Source organism: Gekko japonicus, unplaced genomic scaffold, assembly GCF_001447785.1.
Source record: "Gekko japonicus isolate JY-2015 unplaced genomic scaffold, Gekko_japonicus_V1.1 scaffold2444, whole genome shotgun sequence".
In the NCBI taxonomy this organism is placed as follows: domain Eukaryota; kingdom Metazoa; phylum Chordata; class Lepidosauria; order Squamata; family Gekkonidae; genus Gekko; species Gekko japonicus.
In genome coordinates this window covers 74,347-93,539 of record NW_015168118.1, presented here as the reverse complement: position 1 = coordinate 93,539, position 19,193 = coordinate 74,347, and positions in this window count along the sequence as shown.

The window sequence follows — 19,193 nt, the reverse complement described above, 5'->3', positions numbered from 1 at the left end:
CTGCTCCTGCTATACTTTGGAGAGATCACAGACATCACCACGACAGATCAAATTGTACATGACATTTCTCAAGCAAGCAAATGACTAAGTGAAAAATGCCAGTCAGAGATAACAAGCGGACCGGTTTTTTAAAAAGTGTGTAAGTCTGGAATTCCAACATTTGAACCCTGCACTGCCAAAGGCAGCATGCCAATGTCCTCTAAAGAAAGAAATCTGGTGCCTCTGTAGAGAGACTTGCAGAATAGATCGCATTTATCTGTGCAACATAGGAGGTGCTTTCAGGTGCGACCTCGCTGAAAGGGATGGAGAAAAGGTTCAAGGAAATCAACTGCATCGTGTTACCATTAGCATGACAAAGTGCCCAGAGATCTAAGGTTCATTTAGACTGAACATTTTTTGTGATGGGACAATAAAGAAGTATACAGTTTCTAACTCCACTTTACAAAATTATCTTTGGTCTCGTTCACCAAACCAAATGCTAACGATGAACATACATGCACCTTTTTCTCTCCTGTTAATATTTACTGTCCCATTGGCGGGGGAGATCATACACTAATCTAAACTAAAGCACACTATTATTAAACTTTGTTTATCATTTATACCTTGCATTTGTGGTGATTACTTTACTGGTATGGTTTTATACAATTTTGATATGAAAGTGTGAAACTAGATTTTACATTTCATGCATTTGTAATTCAAACATCGTATCAGTAAAGTGTAGTGGCTGGAATGCTGGAGTAGGATCCTGAGAGACCCAGGTTTGAAAATCCACTCTGCCATGGAAATCTTTGGGTGACCTTGGGCCAGTCACACACACACTCACACACTCAGTCTAGCTTACCTTTCTGGGTTATTGTAAACATAAAATGGAGGATAGAAGAACAATGTAAGTTATTTGGGTCCCTACTGGGGAGGAAGGGGCAGTGAAATTTCCACCAGTCTCCCTTTCCTCTTCCAGATCTCCAGTTTGTTCCTCGTGCTTACCTGTCCCCCCAGGAGCAGCATTTTGGGGATATCAATGGGCTGTGATTGTGGGGGGCAGGAGTTCTGTTCTGCTGATGGAAGTGCCTTCCAGAAAATTTAGACTGGATCCAACCTAGAGATATTAGGCTCATAAACAGGGTTGCCATTTCCCCCCCTCTTATTGACCCTCTAATTTCCTTTACTGAGATTTTGAGCTCCATTTCCATCCCTTCCTGTCATCTTAAGAAGGATTCCTAAGAAGCATACTGCAACCACTTCTCGCCTACCATGAGGCTTATAAAAACTCATGGGATTTGTTCCCATGTCTACCAGACTCCCTCCCCATCTATTAGTGAACGGGTCTTGAGATATGGTCAGGGCACTGAAATGGAGTCATCGGCAGATAAGGTAGAAGGCTTCTGCATACTCAAAGGACTGAGGACTTCTGCATACTCAAAGGAATGCAGAAAAAAACATTTGTTTGTAAATTCAAAAAGAAAAGGAATCCCCAAACGGCCTAACCAGGTCTAAGCTATTCACTGTCCACCAGAAGGTATAGAAGACTGATTGCCATTGAGGGCCAGTTGAGAAAAAAGGGAAGATGGGAGGATTGGTTTGACAGCCCCTTAGAGAATCCTGGGAGTAGGGATTAGGGTCATGGTTGTGCTATAACCTCTAAGAGCTCTGATTGCCCTGGGCTTCCTGAGAACCTAACTAATCTCCCAAATTATGGTGGCAGAGACACGATTTATAGAATCCTGGAACTGAGAGACTACAGTTGCACCCACACATTGTTGGACATTGTGCTATCATTGCACTATAGCAATAATTCCTGTGTGGATGACAATCCACTTGTAAATGATTATAGCTGCAGCTGGAATTGGCTAGATTCGGTTGGATCTAGCCAATTTTATCACTCAGTCTTGCCTAATTCCCTTCCTTATTATAGGCTCTGTTGCATATGCCTTTTGTCCATGCAGGTCCCACGATTACCAACATACCATTTTTGGTGGCCCTTTCCTGTTTTCCAGTGGAAAAGCTAAACAGATCCAATCCAGTGTCTGAGATGCATTTCCAGTCAAAGTTTCAGTACCTCCTCACAACTCCCCACAACATAGAGGGGGACTTATAAATATACTCCTTCCTATGCAGGTTTGGGGCTCAGTGCTATAGGGCAAACGTGCTAGCAGTAGAGTTCAGGGGATCAGAGCTAGATGAGCAGGAAACTAATCAAGGTTAAGAATAATGCAGGCTTGCATTACTGGGAAAGGGGAGAATTTCCTGTCCCACACCCCAGTGATTTCTCACAGTTCCTCAAATTATACCCATCTAGAGAAAGCTGCGGTGGCTCAAGTGGTTAAGACGCTGAACTGCAGGCTGTGGAAGATCGGTAGTTCAGCAGTTCGAGACCCGAGTGTGCCGCATGACGGAGTGAGCTCCCATCTCTAATTCCAGGTCCTGCCAACCCAGCAGTTCGAAAGCAAGAAATTGCAAGTAGATAAATAGGTACCACTTCGGTGGGAAGGTAACAGCGTTCCGTGTGCCTTGGTGTTTAGTCATGCCGGCCAAATGACCACGGAAACATCTTCGGACAGCGCTGGCTCTTTGGCTTTGAAACGGAGATGAGCACCGCAACCCTAGAGTCGGATTCGACTGGCTTTCGAGCAAGGGAACCTTTACCTTTACTAGAGAAAGCCAAGATTCAAAAAGTATGAAGCAGGTGGACTATTTGCAGTAAGAAGCAGTGAACTCTTCCATAACTAATTTCAGGCCAACATCTTTATGTCTTGATTGGCCAAGGAGATAGATGACCAGGGAAATGCTTCTCCCATTACATAAAATGAGGAAATGGGCTGTAGATTTTGATTTTAGTAGGGATGGGCATGAACTGCCTCATGAACTAAAGTTTGTGATGAATTTTGTCTGATTTGTGGTTCGCAAACTGAAGTTCGTGGCAGGTCCCAAATTTTCCATGAACTTTCCAGCAGTTTTGGGAGATTTGTGCTGGTTGGTGAATGGATACATTAACAGACTGTTTCAGCTCAAACAAAATCTTTACCAAACTTCAAAGCAACAGGGATGGCAGAATTCTCCAGCCTTGGAAACACTGTTGTCAGTTTAAAACTAGACATGTCAGTTTCAGGAGCCCGCCGCCGTCGCCGTCCTTTGCCAGTGTTCCTTTGTGTTCACTCCCCATTTTCTTGCACAGAGCTTGCAAAATCCCACCCCCTCTTGCTTGGGTTTGTGACTCTGTGCTTTGGGATCAGTCCTTTTAAGCTTGCAATGCCAGTGACACTTGGTTCTGCTGGGCTTGCAAAAATGCCCCCTTGCTTGGATTGTGATTGACCTGGCATTGCCACATTGGCACTGGGTTCTGCTAGGCACTAGTACATTGCACTGGTTCTGCTGGGCTTCCAACCCCCCCTTGCTTGGATTGTAATTCTGTGCTAGACATCAGTCCTCTTGAGCTGGCATTGTCTCAGTGGCACCTTGTTCTGCTGGGCACTAGTACATTGCACTGGTTCTGTTGGGCTCGCAACCCCCCCCCCCAGGTGTTTGGAGTGTCATTCTGTGCTAGACATCAGTCCTGTTGAGCTGGCATTGTCACAATTGCAGTGGGTTCTGCTGGTCACTAGAAGATTGCATTGTTTCTGCTGTGCTTGCAAAGATGTGCCCCCCCCCCCATCTTCAGGTTCTACTGCAGAGATTCTCTATTTGACCATAGTTCTGTTGGGTTTGCACTGCCACAGTGGCACTGGTTCTGCTGGACACATTGCGCTGGTTCTGCTGGGCTTGAAAAAAATGCCCCTCATCTTAAGTTTCTACTGCAGAGATTCTCTGTGACTTTGATTTTGTTCTGCTGAGCTTCTATTGACCTTGCGCTCTTTTTTGCTTCCCCCCTCCATTGGAAACAATGGAGGATGGGGGCACCTTCTTTGGGGGCCAGTAACTCAGACCCTGTAAATCCAATCTTCACCAAACTTGGAGGGCAGGTAGATGAGAGTCAGACGAAGAACCCCTGTGAGATTGGTGTTTTTAGAACACCAGGGGGCATTCTACCAAGCCATCTCTTAAAAGTTCATGACGGTTCATGGCTCACAAACTGAGCGCCCCAAAACCCACAAATTGAAATGAACTGCATTTTCCCAGTTCATGCCAATCCCTAGATTAAAAGGCATGGAATTCTCAGTTGTTTTGTTTATTATTATAATTTTATTTCAGGGAGGCTGTTTGGATTTTCTGGTTCAGATTACCAAATGGCTTGGGACAACCCCAGTCCCTTTGTCTGGAACATTCTCAGACACTATTTGTTCATCTACCTCAGTGTTATCTACTTGGACTGGCAGCAGTTGCACAATATGTCTTAGATAGAAAAGGGCCTTTCTCACTCTGTGCTTCCTGAGATCCTTTAACTCGGTGGTTCTTCATCGTTAATCAACTACTGTCTACTAAGTATTCAATAACTCTTCACCACTGGCTGACAGAAGTTATTGCTAGAAAAGGGGCTGTTTAAGATCATGGTCCCTCCAAGTTCTGACTGCCCCCCAAAACTGGAGCTCCCCTCACAGCTTAGAGGGAACATTGGTTCTGACTGCCCCCCAAGACTGGAGCTCCCCTTGGTGGCGTATGGCCCTAGATTTCCCCCTTGTTGCGGTCAGATGGCATAGGTTAAAAATCATTGCTCTAGCTGGAGATGTTAAGGATTACGCTCCGTGTGTAACGTTGTCATGGGCCAGCCAGCTGACACCTCCTCTTTGGAGGAAGAATTGGAGGAGTTGAGCCCTGCACCAGTGGAATACCCACCCGAGCAGCTGGGTCGAGAAACCGACCCAACGAGGGAAGCACTGGAAAGCAAGAATGCTTCCCAGCCACAGCCAGGCTGCTCGTTATGGCAGGAGACAACAGAAAGGACACAGAGGCCAGAGTCTTAGTCTCCACCAGGTTCTCCTGAACCGGTGGAGGGTAGAAGAAGAAAGGAGTGCTTGACAGTTTTAGAGAAGACAGAGCGCTTGCCTAATTGCACAGCAGCGATCAATGTTGGTTCCTGGAGTGGAGTCTTTACAGAATCAGGATTGACGTACTAATAGAAAACAACAAGGACCTATGCCTGGAGGATGAAGAATCCACCGGGAAGAAGCGACACCTGGACTTTGGGGGATGAGTCAGCAGAAGGAAGCAGTTAAAAGGAACACGCTGAGCAATGCTCAGTATGGAAGCAACTTTGCTTGCCACCCCCTCTGTGAGCTGACCCACTCAGTGAACAGAGCACTACCATGCTTTGTTGCCTTGCACTCTGTCCTGTTTATCCTGTGCTTGCTTTTCCCAGCTAGAGACCCAGACCCCATATCCTGCCCTGGCTTCCAAGCCCTGGATCCCAAACTCCAGACCCCCCTTTTCCCCCGGCCTTTGGACTAAACATTCAGCTCACTGACTCCAGACTGGTTACTAGACTGTGCTTTTGCATTCTGTCTTACTTGTTACTGTTGTATTTGTGCACTACAGAAACCCCGGTTAGAGTAAAAGCACCAGGCTCTGCCCTGAATGTGACAAAATATGCACTCTATCACGGAGCCACAGATACTTCCCATATTTTATCAGTACTGGGGGGCTGGTGCATTACCATCCAATACCAATTTTTATTGATTCCCGTGGAATTCCGCCATGGTGACCTTAAAGCATTCCATTGTCCCAGGTAACGAGCAATTTGCGTATCTTTGGTTTTGTTATTGGCTGGTTTAAGTTAGTAAGGACCAACAGCATGCTTTAAGGCCACCACAGTAGAACTTTCTGTCATACGGTGCCTTATCATTCTGGCTTTATGAAGTCTTGTGTCCTCATCTATTCTCTTTTGTCACACACACGTCTTCATGGTGAAAAATGAACTCGGCATCAGTCCTCGGGGAAATACAGGATTTCATAGCACAGAGTGGCTAGTCAAAGAAGTCATGTAGGTCACACTTTGGATAAAGTCTGTTAAGATAAAATTGCATGACTGTACTCTGGTGGGTTTATGTGTTAACTGATGGGGGGGGGAGAAAACTAATGAACCCTTTCTCCCTTGTACCTGCATTGCTTGTTATCAGCAAGCACCTGAAGACTTCACCAGCTGAGATAAGAGACACAATACTGTAAGCAAGCAGAGCTGGCCTTTCCCATTTAAATTCTACTTGCGGGCAATCTTTGGAAAAGTTGTGCATAAAAACTTTCCAGAGACTGTACCACCTCAGCATGAAAGTGAGAAGTCATATGTACAAGAAGGGGAATCATGTAAAAACCAACATTCCCTCTCCTGCAATGTGTTACATGTTCATGAACAGCTAGTTCTAAAACACCATTTCACTACTTTAAAGTTTCCAGCTGGTTTTCTTTTTTACAATTAGTGCTTTATTTCAATCAGTTCTGCCTTTTTTCTAGTTATAGCTTCTCTTCCTAGATTTTTAAAAGAAATTCGTAGAAATACAATTAATTTCATAACTGTAAAGAAGTTAGTTTTCACGGATCTTTCTTTCAGAGTTACACTCCAATATGTTCATGTCCTGAAGTCATCTGTGTTGAATCCAAAGGCACTCTTCTGCTCATGCGAGAACCTTCTGTTAATGGAGGGATTCCTTCCATTCATAGAAGTCTTTCCATAAACAGAAGGTTCTCCCATGAGCAGAAAAGCACCTTTATGACTAGAATGGCACCTTTGGATCCACACCAACTTCTCCTGGACACATATGACCTGTTTCACACGTTACACATTCTCCTACTTCTAATGTAGCAGAAATGTTACATGCGAAGCAGCCTCTAGTTCCAGCTAAATGCCTTTAGAGGTTTTCTACCAGGCTCATTGCACTGGTAGGTTGAACAAAGAACCATGTTAAATGGTTATGACATGTCATTAGAACTATAGATGGACATTAAACCAACATATGCATAAAAGGATTTCCCCCTTTTTTACTGTAGTTCAAGATGAAAAATTGTCATTTGCAACACGAGTGCTATTTAAAATAGGGAAAGCCAGAAGGACATGCACTGTTTAATGAAAACATACAAAACTAAGGGGGGCATTTAAAAAAAATAATTAAGAGCAATTACTGAAAAAGAATTGATGAATAACGTTGGGAGGGGAAATTGTTCCAAAGAACTTTTAGTTTTAGTTATTCAATATAATCATGATTAAAATATGGATCCTCTATATGCTTATTTTTAACAGTAAAGTGAGTGGAAGGAACAATAAGGTTTCACATGGTACTGACAGTCAGTGGCATGTATTGGCTAGAAAGAATGGTGAATCAAAAGAATACAGTATGTCTCAACTATACATTCACTAGACAACATTCATTGCCTCTTAGTTTTAGTAGCGATGGCAACATGTGTACAGTAATAGGTAAAGGTAAAGGTTCCCTTGCTCGAAAGCCAGTCGAGTCCGACTCTAGGGTTGCGGTACTCATCTCTGTTTCAAAGCCGAAGAGCCAGCGCTGTCCGAAGACGTTTCCGTGGTCATGTGGCCGGCATGACTAAACACCAAGGCGCACGGAACGCTGTTACCTTCCCACCAAAGTGGTACCTATTTATCTACTTGCAATTTCTTGCTTTCGAACTGCTAGGTTGGCAGGAGCTGGAACTAGAGACAGGAGCTCACCCTGTCTTGCGGCACCCGGGTCTTGAACTGCTGAACTACTGACCTTCCACAGCCTGCAGTTCAGCGTCTTAACCACTTGAGCCACCGCAGCTCCGTGTACAGTAATACTGGTCTACTATTCAAGGTTGCTGTATAGCCTAATGAGTTAATAAACGTGTTTGTACTTAGATCTCAAAAAGCACAGATGCTAAGTATTATCTACTTGGGATTGCAATGGATAACAATTTACAGATTTTCATTACAGAAAATCAAACTTCATCATATTAATATATCTTTAAAGCTCTCCACCTTTACACTGAAGTAACCCTAGAACCAGAAGGTCTTGACTGGACACCATGCATTTATCCACCATGCATTTATTATTAGAACTTTTCCACTTTACTAGAACTAATAAATGTGGCACTAAAACCTTTTAAATATTCGAACGCAGGGGATGAACTAACCATATATTCTGGTATATAATTGTAAGGAGTATTCATTCTGGAATATCTCATGCTGCTAAAAAACGTTCTATATCTAAAAACCCTATAAACATCTACTTGATGAGCATTGTAACTCTGACAGTTCATTCTAAGGCTCTGGTGCATTTGGTTTTCAGGGATCTCCCATTCCTTAATATATGTTAGGTTGTGTTTCCAAATTCATTCAACCATATGATACATAGCACTGGTTCATTTATATCAGATGAAGTGTGACTGGAAATAAAGCTCCATCCTCTAAAAAGGACAGAGTCCTCTGATCTACATTCCGAAAGCAAAATAGACAGGCGTATTATATTTTAGTGCCTACATTTCATCACTACCCTTCTTTCTTCTTCTTCTTCCTAACTGAAGGCTAACGTAAGGACAATTGCAAAAGAAGCAAATCATAATATCCCTCTGCTAACGAAATCCAGACTTATGGCTGCTCACAGGAGAAATACATGACAGATCCATTGTTCTCTGTTAGCAGGATATTGTCCTAGCATAAAAACGCATGCAAACTTTGAAGGCTTTGAATATTTAAGGCAAAGACACCAGTGGCTCATCCCAGTGGGAACCACCGAAAAGGGGAACCTGATTAAATTTAATGTCATTGTCACTGTTTTTCTTTCCATTGCTAAGAATGATATAGGTAGCCATAGCTACCGCACTGTTCAGACACCATGACCACAATATTCACCCTCAGAGGTTGGCGTCAAGGGCTGACTTGTTCACTCTGAGAATGTAAATTCATTATAGGATGTGATTCTTATCAATTAAAAGATTAATCAGTATCTGAGATATATTTGTAGGTGTAAACTGAATGTACTAGAGAATTGATTTGTTTGCCATAGCATCAAGGCTCCCTATAAAAGCTTTTTTGCAAAATATCTGAGCCGCTGTGTGTAAGTATCTCTTCTGAATCATGCCACCACTTCAAATCAAGTTTGTTCAGGCTTGCCTGTCAGTTTTGCCTTTTGTGAAACAATGCACAATTAAAATGCAGAAATTGCAGCTCCACGTGAAATTGACAACATATAAAATGCCACAAGAAAAGTAAAGTAATTGAGTACAAGGAAAATACACACCAAGAACAAAGCTATAAATAACTTTTACACAGTGCTCAAAAATGTAGACCAGTGTTTTAAACTGAAAATTAACCTTCATCCTAAATATATTACTTGAAAATAAGACCCTGCAAAAGGGACTTAATTCCTCGTATGCAATAAGCTGAGCACGGGAAATCTTTTTCCAAATATGAAATAATGTTGCTGTCATTACATACATTTTCAGCCCATGAAAGCACAAAACCAATCAAGTGACTGCCTGATACTACAAAGGACATAACAGTGACCAGACTGGAGTTAATTCTTAGCTACAACAAATTTCTCCATCGTGGAATATAACAACTAATTAGACTAATTTCCATCCAAACTAACTTGGCCAAGCATGTCTTATTTACCACTCACTGAGACAGATGAATAAAGAAACGTCTCTATCTTCCAAGGGTGGCACCATTGTAAAATAGACAACAAATGACAGATTTGAGAATAAAACATCTCTGCCTTCGCACCCAATAGCCATAGCTATGACGAGAGATATAAACAATGCAATCCTAGGCAGAGTTGCACCCTTCTGAGCCCACTTACTTAAATGAATTAAGAATGCTGTAACTCTACTTAGGATTGCTCTGAAAATGCTGGTTCATATTTTAGTCAGTAGACAACTCCTAGAGATCAAGTCTCCTACCCCATGTCTTCCAGTAACACTTGTTACTTTTGAAAAGGAGACCCAGATGTGTTCTGCAGCCAATTACAGCCCTCAACGCACACCCACACTGTACTTGCTCATTTGTTACAGATATACATTTTCCCTTTTCATGTACTATAGTGTTTACCGGGTGACACAGAGGAGATAAGTGTAAATCCTGCTGACTGAAGTTTGAATAGACTCTCAGAAAAGTTTGGAGACTAGCATATTTTTGTACCATTTTATGACATTTTATCCATCATATTTATCCATCCCACTCTTCCTCCAAGTAGTTTAGAGAGGAGAAGACACATGAACACACACATGAAGCTGCCTTATACTGAGTCAGACCATCTGTCTATCAAGGTCAATATTGTCTACTCAGACTGGCAGTGGCTCTCCAGGGTTTCAAGGGAAGGTCTTTCACATCCCCTATGGCCTGGTCCTTTAATTAGGAATACTGGGGATTGAACCTGGGACTTTTTACATGCCAATCAGATGCTCTACCACTGAGCCACAGCCCCTTCCCTTAGTGCTCCCTTCCTCATTTTATTCTCGCAACAACCCTGTGAGATAGGTTAGGATGAGAGGGAAGGGCTGGCCCAAGGTCATCCAGCATGCTTTCCACCCCTTATAGTTACCCAAGGTCATCCAGCATGCTTTCCACCCCATATAGTTACATCTTTGGCATCTCCATTACTTCCACAATTTCTCCAGTTCCAGGGCCACACATCATGAGATTTTTAAATCCATTATTTGAACTGCATTTCAAGTTACTCACCCTCATCCAGCCCATTATGGATCTCTGACTTTTATTTCAAAGATGAAATCACCACATCTGTTTTCCTAGGAAAAGAAAAAGTTATTATAATCTATGAAATGATGACAACCCATTTGGAAATTCTGAACCTCTTCAAGCAGTTTCATGGAGAAGCCCTGTGGAACCGCCCTAAGAGAGCTCCCGTAAGAACGGACTGCCCCCTTCCCCAGCAACATTATCTGGAATGCCCAGCAAGGTAGGAGTTGAATCACTGCAATGCTATAATTATCATCACTCCCAACCCATGCAGTTGACACAGAAGGATACCATGATCAGTAGCATCTAAACACACTGAGCAGTTCAAGAGGATCAACAGGGTCATCATGCTGACGTCTCTCTTCTGGTGAACACCGATAATCAGAGGGACTAAGGGACTAAGTACATGATGCGTACACAGTCTCTGGGGTCTGGGCAGAGTCCAGAAAGAGGACTGTCAATCAGATGTGTGCTGCACAATTTCCATGCATTAATAGGCCCCATCCACTCTCTCCACTCGCCAACCCCGCAGTTCCCTGCACTTGCAATATTTGAAGGTAGTATGAATACTGAATGAACAGTTCTGCACCTTGCCAAAAGAGTTAAAGCAACATGTGATGAAGCAACAGCAAAAGAGCTCATCCTTTTTGCCAACATTAGATTTATAGAAAATATCAGACCTTGCCTTTCTCTCCAATGGGAACCCAAAGCAGCTTACCTTGTTCTCTTTTCAGTTTTATGCTCACAACAACTCTGTGAGGTAGCTTAGGCTGAGAGGGTATGACTGGCCCAAGATCACCCAGCAAGTTTCCATAGCAGATTTGGGATCTTCTAGATCTCAGCCAGACACTTTAAACAGCACACCACATAGGCTCTGATAGGCCATGCAAGTTGTTAAACCCACTTTGTCCTAATAGAGGAGATATTTTCGGCCCTTCTTTTCTGTGCTGTGGCCACTTTCCCAGTTTTTGGGAGTAAACCTTTACTTTAAATACCAGAGGAATGCCCTGGAGCTGACCTGGCCTGGGATATTCTAATGCCCTTCATTGTTGGCACTGTAAGTCCCAACATCGTCCTGAAGCAGGTAGTGAATGTTAGGACTCCTAGCTTTATGCTTGCTGCAAACAGACAACTTTAGCATCCACAGCAAATAGCATGGGGAGGGGTGTTCAATTCAATTCTATTTCTTGTTGGCACTCCCATGATCCTTTTAAAGCTGGTGGCCAATGTTGAAAAGCCTGCCTTTATCTTCTGATGTGTTATGCCAGCCATAAACAGGATATCTGAGCTTGAATTAAACAGAGTAGGGGTAGGTGGGGGTGAGGCCTGGAGATACCCTGAGCCAGCACATTCCAATTGCTTCATCTTTGGTATTGCAAATCCAGGGGTCATCCTGAAGCTGGTGGTCAATTTTGAAATGCCTAGCTTTAATTTCTAATGAGTTATGCCTGCCACAAACAAGCAACCTTAGCTCCATTGCAAATAGCACTAGGGGTGGCTGTTTCTCACTCAAGTGATGACTCAAGTGACACTCAAGTGATGAAAATAAGAGATAATGTGGGCCCAGATGTTCTGATTCCCTTCATGTTTGGCACACCAGCTTCCAAGATATTCCTGAAGCTGGTGGTTTGGTGTAGTGGTTAAGTGCGCGGACTCTAATTTGGGAGAACCGGGTTTGATTCCCCACTCCTCCACTTGCACCTGGCTGGATGACCTTGGGCAAGCCGTAGTTCTGATAAGAGCTGTCCTTGAAAAAGAGCAATTTCTGTCAGAGCTCTCTCAGCCCCACCTACCTCACAGGGTGTCTGTTGTGGGAAGGGGAAGGGAAAGGAGTTTGTAAGCCGCTCTGAGACACCTTTGGGTAGTGAAGGGCAGGGTATAAATCCAATCTCTTCTCTTGATTCTGAAATGTCTAGCTTTATGTTTGATGAGTTATGCCTTCCACAAACAGACAGATGCCTCCTTTTATAGATATCATCACTGTCTCTCATACCGGTTTCCCAGAATTGCTCCTAAATTGAATATCAGATGGTAACTGTTTAGCCCATTAAGAACATTTTGTTTCATCATACACATAACAGGTTAGCCACTTCCTCCTTCAAAATAAAGGGCTTCCACATTCTCATTTTCATTGTTTGTGTGTCAGAATTTTTTTCCCCTTTTCTGCACATGTTTTGCTCCCTCTTGTTTTCAATTTGGTATTACATGTCTGAGATATCACTCTGCAGATTTAAACTGCAGGTTTTTCTGCAGGACATACACTGATGTAATATGGAATTGACCACTAGAGGGAGCAAAACATATGCAGAAAAAGGGGGAAATACCCGAAGCAATAGGAACACTCAAATGATGAAAATAAGAAATCGGAAGTGCCCAAAGTCCTGAATGACAGATATTTTCTTTTTTAAGGATTAAAGAACTAATTAATGCTCAGTAGAAGTTGCTCCTTTGGAGCTGAAACTGTTTCAGAAGGTAGCCATGTTGGTCTGTAGTAGGACACCTAGATTCAAATCTACTAGCACCTTAGAAATGAACAAGATTTGGGAGGTATGAGCTTTTGAGAGTCAGAGCTCCCTTTGTCAGAGTAAGAGTGATGAGATCGTCATTCACCCTGTGCCATACCTCCCACTTCCACTAACAGTACCAGATAGAAAGCCAATATTCCCTCTGCCAGCACCAGATCTCAGACTATCACAGCATGCTAAACATATGCTTGGACAACTTCTTACTCTTGTCATTAAAAAAACTAGATGAAAACCAACACAGCTGCAAGATATAAATGCCTCCTGCCGTGCTGTCTGTATTTGATCCAACATTGTACTGTATGTAAGATCACTCTGTGCCATTTAATTATCTAAGGGCTAACTAGTTCCTTGTCTTCAAAAGGATAAAAAAGTGCTAAATCAGTCCTAGTGTGATCAAACGATTGCGGGTATTTGAATGATCAGAATCAGGGTTGTGGCTCATTCCCACCCTTTGGATACATGGTGGATCAAAAACAAAGCACTATACATATCCAGCCAAGGAGTAAGAATGGAGAAAGTGAAAGAAACAAGGATCTTGTTTTGAGCCATATCTTATGATAGTCATACACAGAAATGACACCATCAAGATGACACTTGAGGCTGCACCCACAAATTCTCCTTAAGCTTGGTGACAGGATTGCCAACAGGTTTGGAGAAAAATGATATGTCACATGAAGCTGCCTTATACTGAATCAAACCATTGGTCTATCAGTGTTGGTGTTGTCAATGCAAACTGGCTGTGGCATTCCAAACTCTCAGGCAGAGGTCTTTTACATCACCTATTGCCTGGTCCTTTTAACTGGACATGCCAAGGATTGAACCTGGGACCTTCTGCATGCCAAGCAGATGCTCTGCCACTCAGCCATGGCTCCTCCCTCTAATAGTGGCTTAATAGGATCTTATTTGCCAGGTGATATTATGGACCTCCAGGTCCTGAAAAGCTTCAGCTGCCCATTTCCACACATTAAGCCTCTACCAAAGGGACAGGGCATTTTTCACTAGGCAGGCCTGTTGGCAACCATTCTTCGTGAAGAAGAGTAGCCTGGTGTCCCAGTTCCAAACACATCTCCTGGAAATTGAATTCCATCAGTTTCAGAGGAATTTCCTTCTTCATAACTGTGATGGGGATTCCAGCTGTGTTCCAGTTTAATCCTCTTGGTTCAAAGGTCCGATGACATTGCAATCCCATAGGAAATTTACTGACTAATCCAACCCTGAAAATATAGCAATTATAATCTACTAAAATGTTAATTGGCTGCCCAGAGAACCTGTTGGCTGAAGGTGAGGTAAAGATGCTTAAAACAAAGTGGCAGCCAAAGACCTTGGAAGAGGTATGGTAAATTATATCTCTATATTGCAATTTCAAATTTAGGTTATGTCAGATCTGCTCTTTGGTTAAGCGCCACAAAGCCACAGATGAATATGATTAAAACAATGAGTGATGAGCCAGGGTGCTCCCAGTTCGAACCTCATGCATTTACTGCTTGGTCTTAGTCTCTGCTGCTTCTTTCTCCTGTAATATGGGAACAATAATGCTAGCCTGCCTTGATGATTTTTGAGAAAATCTATGTGGGATATTTAGAAAAGAGGTGCATACATGCAATTATGTTTTATTTTGCTCCTTAGTGTAGCAAGGATGTTCGTTGCCAATGCTGCTGCCAGTTTCATTCCAACTTGATGAGCAGTTTGGCACTCCAGTCAGAGGCTGCAATGCCCAGGGAGTTATTTGAACAAATAATAAATCAGTAAATTGGCAAGCATTTAAAGGAAAGGGTTAAGGAGTACCCAGCATGGGGTTTTCTGGAACAAATCATGCCAAGTCAGAAGATGAGGGAGCAGGTGCTTAAGAGGGATATGCCAAGGCTCATATTTGCCGAGAAGTTGTGTCTCTTCTCACTGCAACAGTTTTCTTTTAAACCTCGGCATGCAGGGGCTGGCTAAGCACCAATGGGCATGTACTCTGTACATGCTCAGAGGCATTCTCGTTTTATGATTCCTTTGTATCTTCTAGCAATCTGCAATGGTATTCCAAACAGGTTCTAGGACATTGTTTTTGTTCAAATTAGATGATAGAAAGAGGACTGCTGCAGCTGATTCGATGTATCTTAAAGAGAGGAATCACCTACTATAGTTCTGCTTTTTAAACAATGGATAAAGAAAAGTGGTTGGAACTATGGTCAAATAGAGGCCCCAAGGCTCTTGATGCAGACAGAAGGAAAGGCAGTCATGCAGCTGCAACATTACAGCTGCAACATTCACGCCATGCTGAAGAAGAAGAAGAGATTGGATTTATACCCCGCCCTTCACTTGGAGTCTCAGAGCGGCTTACAAACTCCTTTCCCTTCCCCTCCCCACAACAGACACCAACTGGTTGCCAACAATCTGGAGGGGGGAAAGTCCTACTCCCTTAAGAAAGGCTCAATGGGATGTTATCTACCAGGTTATGTTATTTATCTCCATGTGGGGAAAAGCTTCGCCTGTCAATTTCCACACACTAAGCCTCTATTAAAGGGCCAGGACAGTTTTGCCCTCCAGGTAGCTGACAACCCAAAAGGCTGTCATCGTATGGAAACCTTTTCACACACAGCCCTTTTTCTCTACATAATGGCAAATGAACAGAAAGATAAAAAAACATAGTTTGCAGGATGGATGAGCATTCAGTTCCAAATAAATAGAACTTATTAATAAAGTTTTTTACAAGACCCATTCATTTTATTCATTTGGATAATGAAAATGAGCTCACATTACACAAAATGAACAAATAACATTAGTTTGTTCATTGGGAATGTTGCCAGAAGAAAAGAAATGCTGCTACTTCCTTCCATTTCTCCCTTCTCCCTCCCCCCCTTCTCCCTCCCCCTTCTTCCCAGTAGCCTGTACAGATCATGGCTACCGCGATTACATGAGGTGCCATCAGGCTTGTGGTGGACGCAGCTGGCCAAGTTGCCAAACTGTCTTTCCCTGCCTCTCTGTGCCTGGGATGCTGATTTAGCAGCAACGGAGACACTGCTCCTCAGTGTACTTAGGAAACATAGTTGTCCAAGTGAACCCCGTCAAGCACAGTCATCTGGGGCAGCTGCCCTGAGCGCCCTGCTGGGGGAAGCCGCACTAGGAGCCCCCCGCTGTCCTGGAAGTGCAGGGGGAACACTAGCAGGAGACTTCCTGGCCATCCTGCAACTGATCCCCCCCCCCCCCTTGAGTGATTATGGAACCTATCCTCAAGTTTTGCTCAATAAGAATCAATATGACCACTCCTGCCATCAAGGTCATTTTTTGGGGGGTGTTAAATATTGTATTTTATTGTATGTTTTATTGTATTTTAGATTCTGGCTTTGCCGCCTGTGAACCGCCCTGAGCCTTTGGGAGGGCGGTATAGAAATCCAACAAATAAATAAAAAAAATAAAAATAAATAAATCTGCAATTAAATGATGCATCTGCTACAGTCTATGACACACACACACACACACAATTCCTCTTGGTATCTTAAATGGCAACTTCTGAGTCTACTTTACATCAGAATTCTCCATTAGGTTGATTACTCATCCTTTAACGCTCTCCTTCTCTTTGCTCCTGACTGTATCTCTTTTCCTTGTCTCCGCTTACATCCCTCTTGATCATTCCATCCTGCAAAGGCTCATCTATTGTTACTTTCCCAGGTCTCCTTCACCCATCCTATCTTTCTGCCTCGCTGCTCCCTTTGCCTGGAATGCTTCTTCTCTCTTTTCAACTGGCCACAACATCTCCCACTTGTAAGACTCTTCTCGGAGTCTGTACTAAACCTGTCTACAGTGCAGTCCTCAGCAAAGTTACACCCCTGTAAGACCATTGAAGTCAGTGGACTTAGAACGGTGTAACTATGCTTAGGATTGCTCTCTTAGCCTTGCATTACCTACTCTGGATCTCACTTCCATCTCCCCTTGGACCGATTAATTTCCTCATTTTACCACTGTGGCTCAGTGGTAGAGCATCTGCTTGGCATACAGAAGATCCCAGGTTCAGTCCCTGACATCTCCAGTTAAAAGGATCATGTAGTAGTTGGTGTGAAAGACCTCTTCCTGAGTCGCCCTGTAGAGAGCCCATTGCCAGTCTGAGTAAGCAATACTGGCTTTGAAGGACCAATGGTCTGATTCAGTATAAAACAGCTTCATGTGTTCAACACACATGATGTGGCAGAGACTGCCATAACCTTCACAGGCTGAAGGTGCAGATGGAAACAGGAGATACAGACCACTGGAGCGCTGCTTTCACTGATACACATGGAAAAGAAAATAATTGTTTAGGAGGGAAAACAGGCTTGCATACACACACTTTATTTACCACTACACAAAAGGGCAACTCGCTCTCACTCCCCGAACTCTGCTGTGCAAGCAAACTATTTCCTATGCACACAGCTATAGGAGTAAGCCCTGTTGAACACAGTAGGACATACCTCTGCACAAACATGCCCTGGATGGTGCCGTAAGTTTCTTTGTTCCAGTACTGGTACAGCTGGCAAAAGGCAATCTGGGCCTCAGCCATAATCTTGGGTGCCAAAAAAAGAAAACCCAGGCGCAAGAATGCCCTCAAGCTGCTAACTTCATTCGTCAGGAAGAGCGCAGGCCTATCCAGAACAGGCATTTTACGCTTGAAAGACGATAGCACAGATTTGCATGCTTTATGAGCTAATTGTGGTTATTGGAATTCAACTTAACCAATTTGCATCCCAGGGAACAAAACTGGAGCTACTTCTTTAGCAAAGATCTCAGACCTCAAACAGAACTTAACTCCCCCCCCCCATGCCTATGTAACAGTTCTCCAAAGCCTACGATGCTGGTGTTCTGCACAAAGGAAGCCTGGCATCTAGTGGACGTTTCGCTGCTGTGTCACAATCCTAGCCTTAAACAGAGTATTGGAAAGTCACTCAGAGCAGAGGACGGCAACATCATTTTGGAATGTGAATGTTTCGAATTAGGTTTCTAAAAAGCACATTGTCTTGCTTTCTCTGATACTAAACAGTTACCATCATCCAACAATTTTAAGAATAATATTTACAAAGCTGGATTGAAATTTAGCATTTAATTATTCAGCGGGAACCTAAGGACGTAAAGCCAGATGTCAGCTGCTAAAAATTTCTGAACATCTGCACAACTGGTACACTGTAGCTGATGTTAGGCCATGAAGTTGCTTCTGGTGCTTTTCTAGCTGTGATAGGGAGATGGTTCCTTAAATCTAGCAAGATATTGTCTCTTTTGTGGGGGGTATTTTTGCATTTGTATATGTGTCTGTGTGTGTGCGTGTGCCCATGCCTGGAAGTCATGGTGACCTCTGGCAGCTCCTACTGGGTCATGGAGGCCATTCAGAGAAGTGGCTTGATAGCCTGCCTCTGCCTCCCAGACCTGCTATTCTCTAGAGGTCTCCCATCCAAATACTTGCCAGGGTCAGCCCTGCTTTGCTTTCAAGAGTTGATGAGATTGGGCTTGCCTGGGCTATCCAAGTCAGGGCCAAGATATTGTTTCTAGACAGAGATCAACCTCTTGTTTCTGTTTTACATACACTGTATATTTACAGCTTTAAAAAGTAAAATCCATCAGTGAACAAACACAGTATCTGAATTCTGCCTGCCCCAATTATTTCAATTCACAAAAATGAAGGGACACAGTATAGAAAGTAGAAACTACAAGATGAATAATGTATATAAGTCGTTCACCTCAATTAATATACAATAAAGTTCCATTTTTACATTAAAAGTGTATTATTGTATTTCTTATTATGACATCACAGTCTTGCAATAACTTCCAAATTTGTTACATATATCCCATAAATTCACATAAATACACAAGCAGCAAGGAAAATAGTCTGCATTCAATTATGCTTCCACTGTTTAACAATGTTGCTACATACAAAGAAGTGAATCAAGTATCCAGGACCAATACTGTCCTTTGCCACAAAATTTCATTCCATACAATCACAGAATAGTTGATCTTCACTCATAGATTAATAATGTGCCCAAAAGACCACTGATGAGATTCCTAGGTTTTGAATGCAATTTATTTTGCTTGCTGTTGTGTATCAACTGTGGACTGCACACACA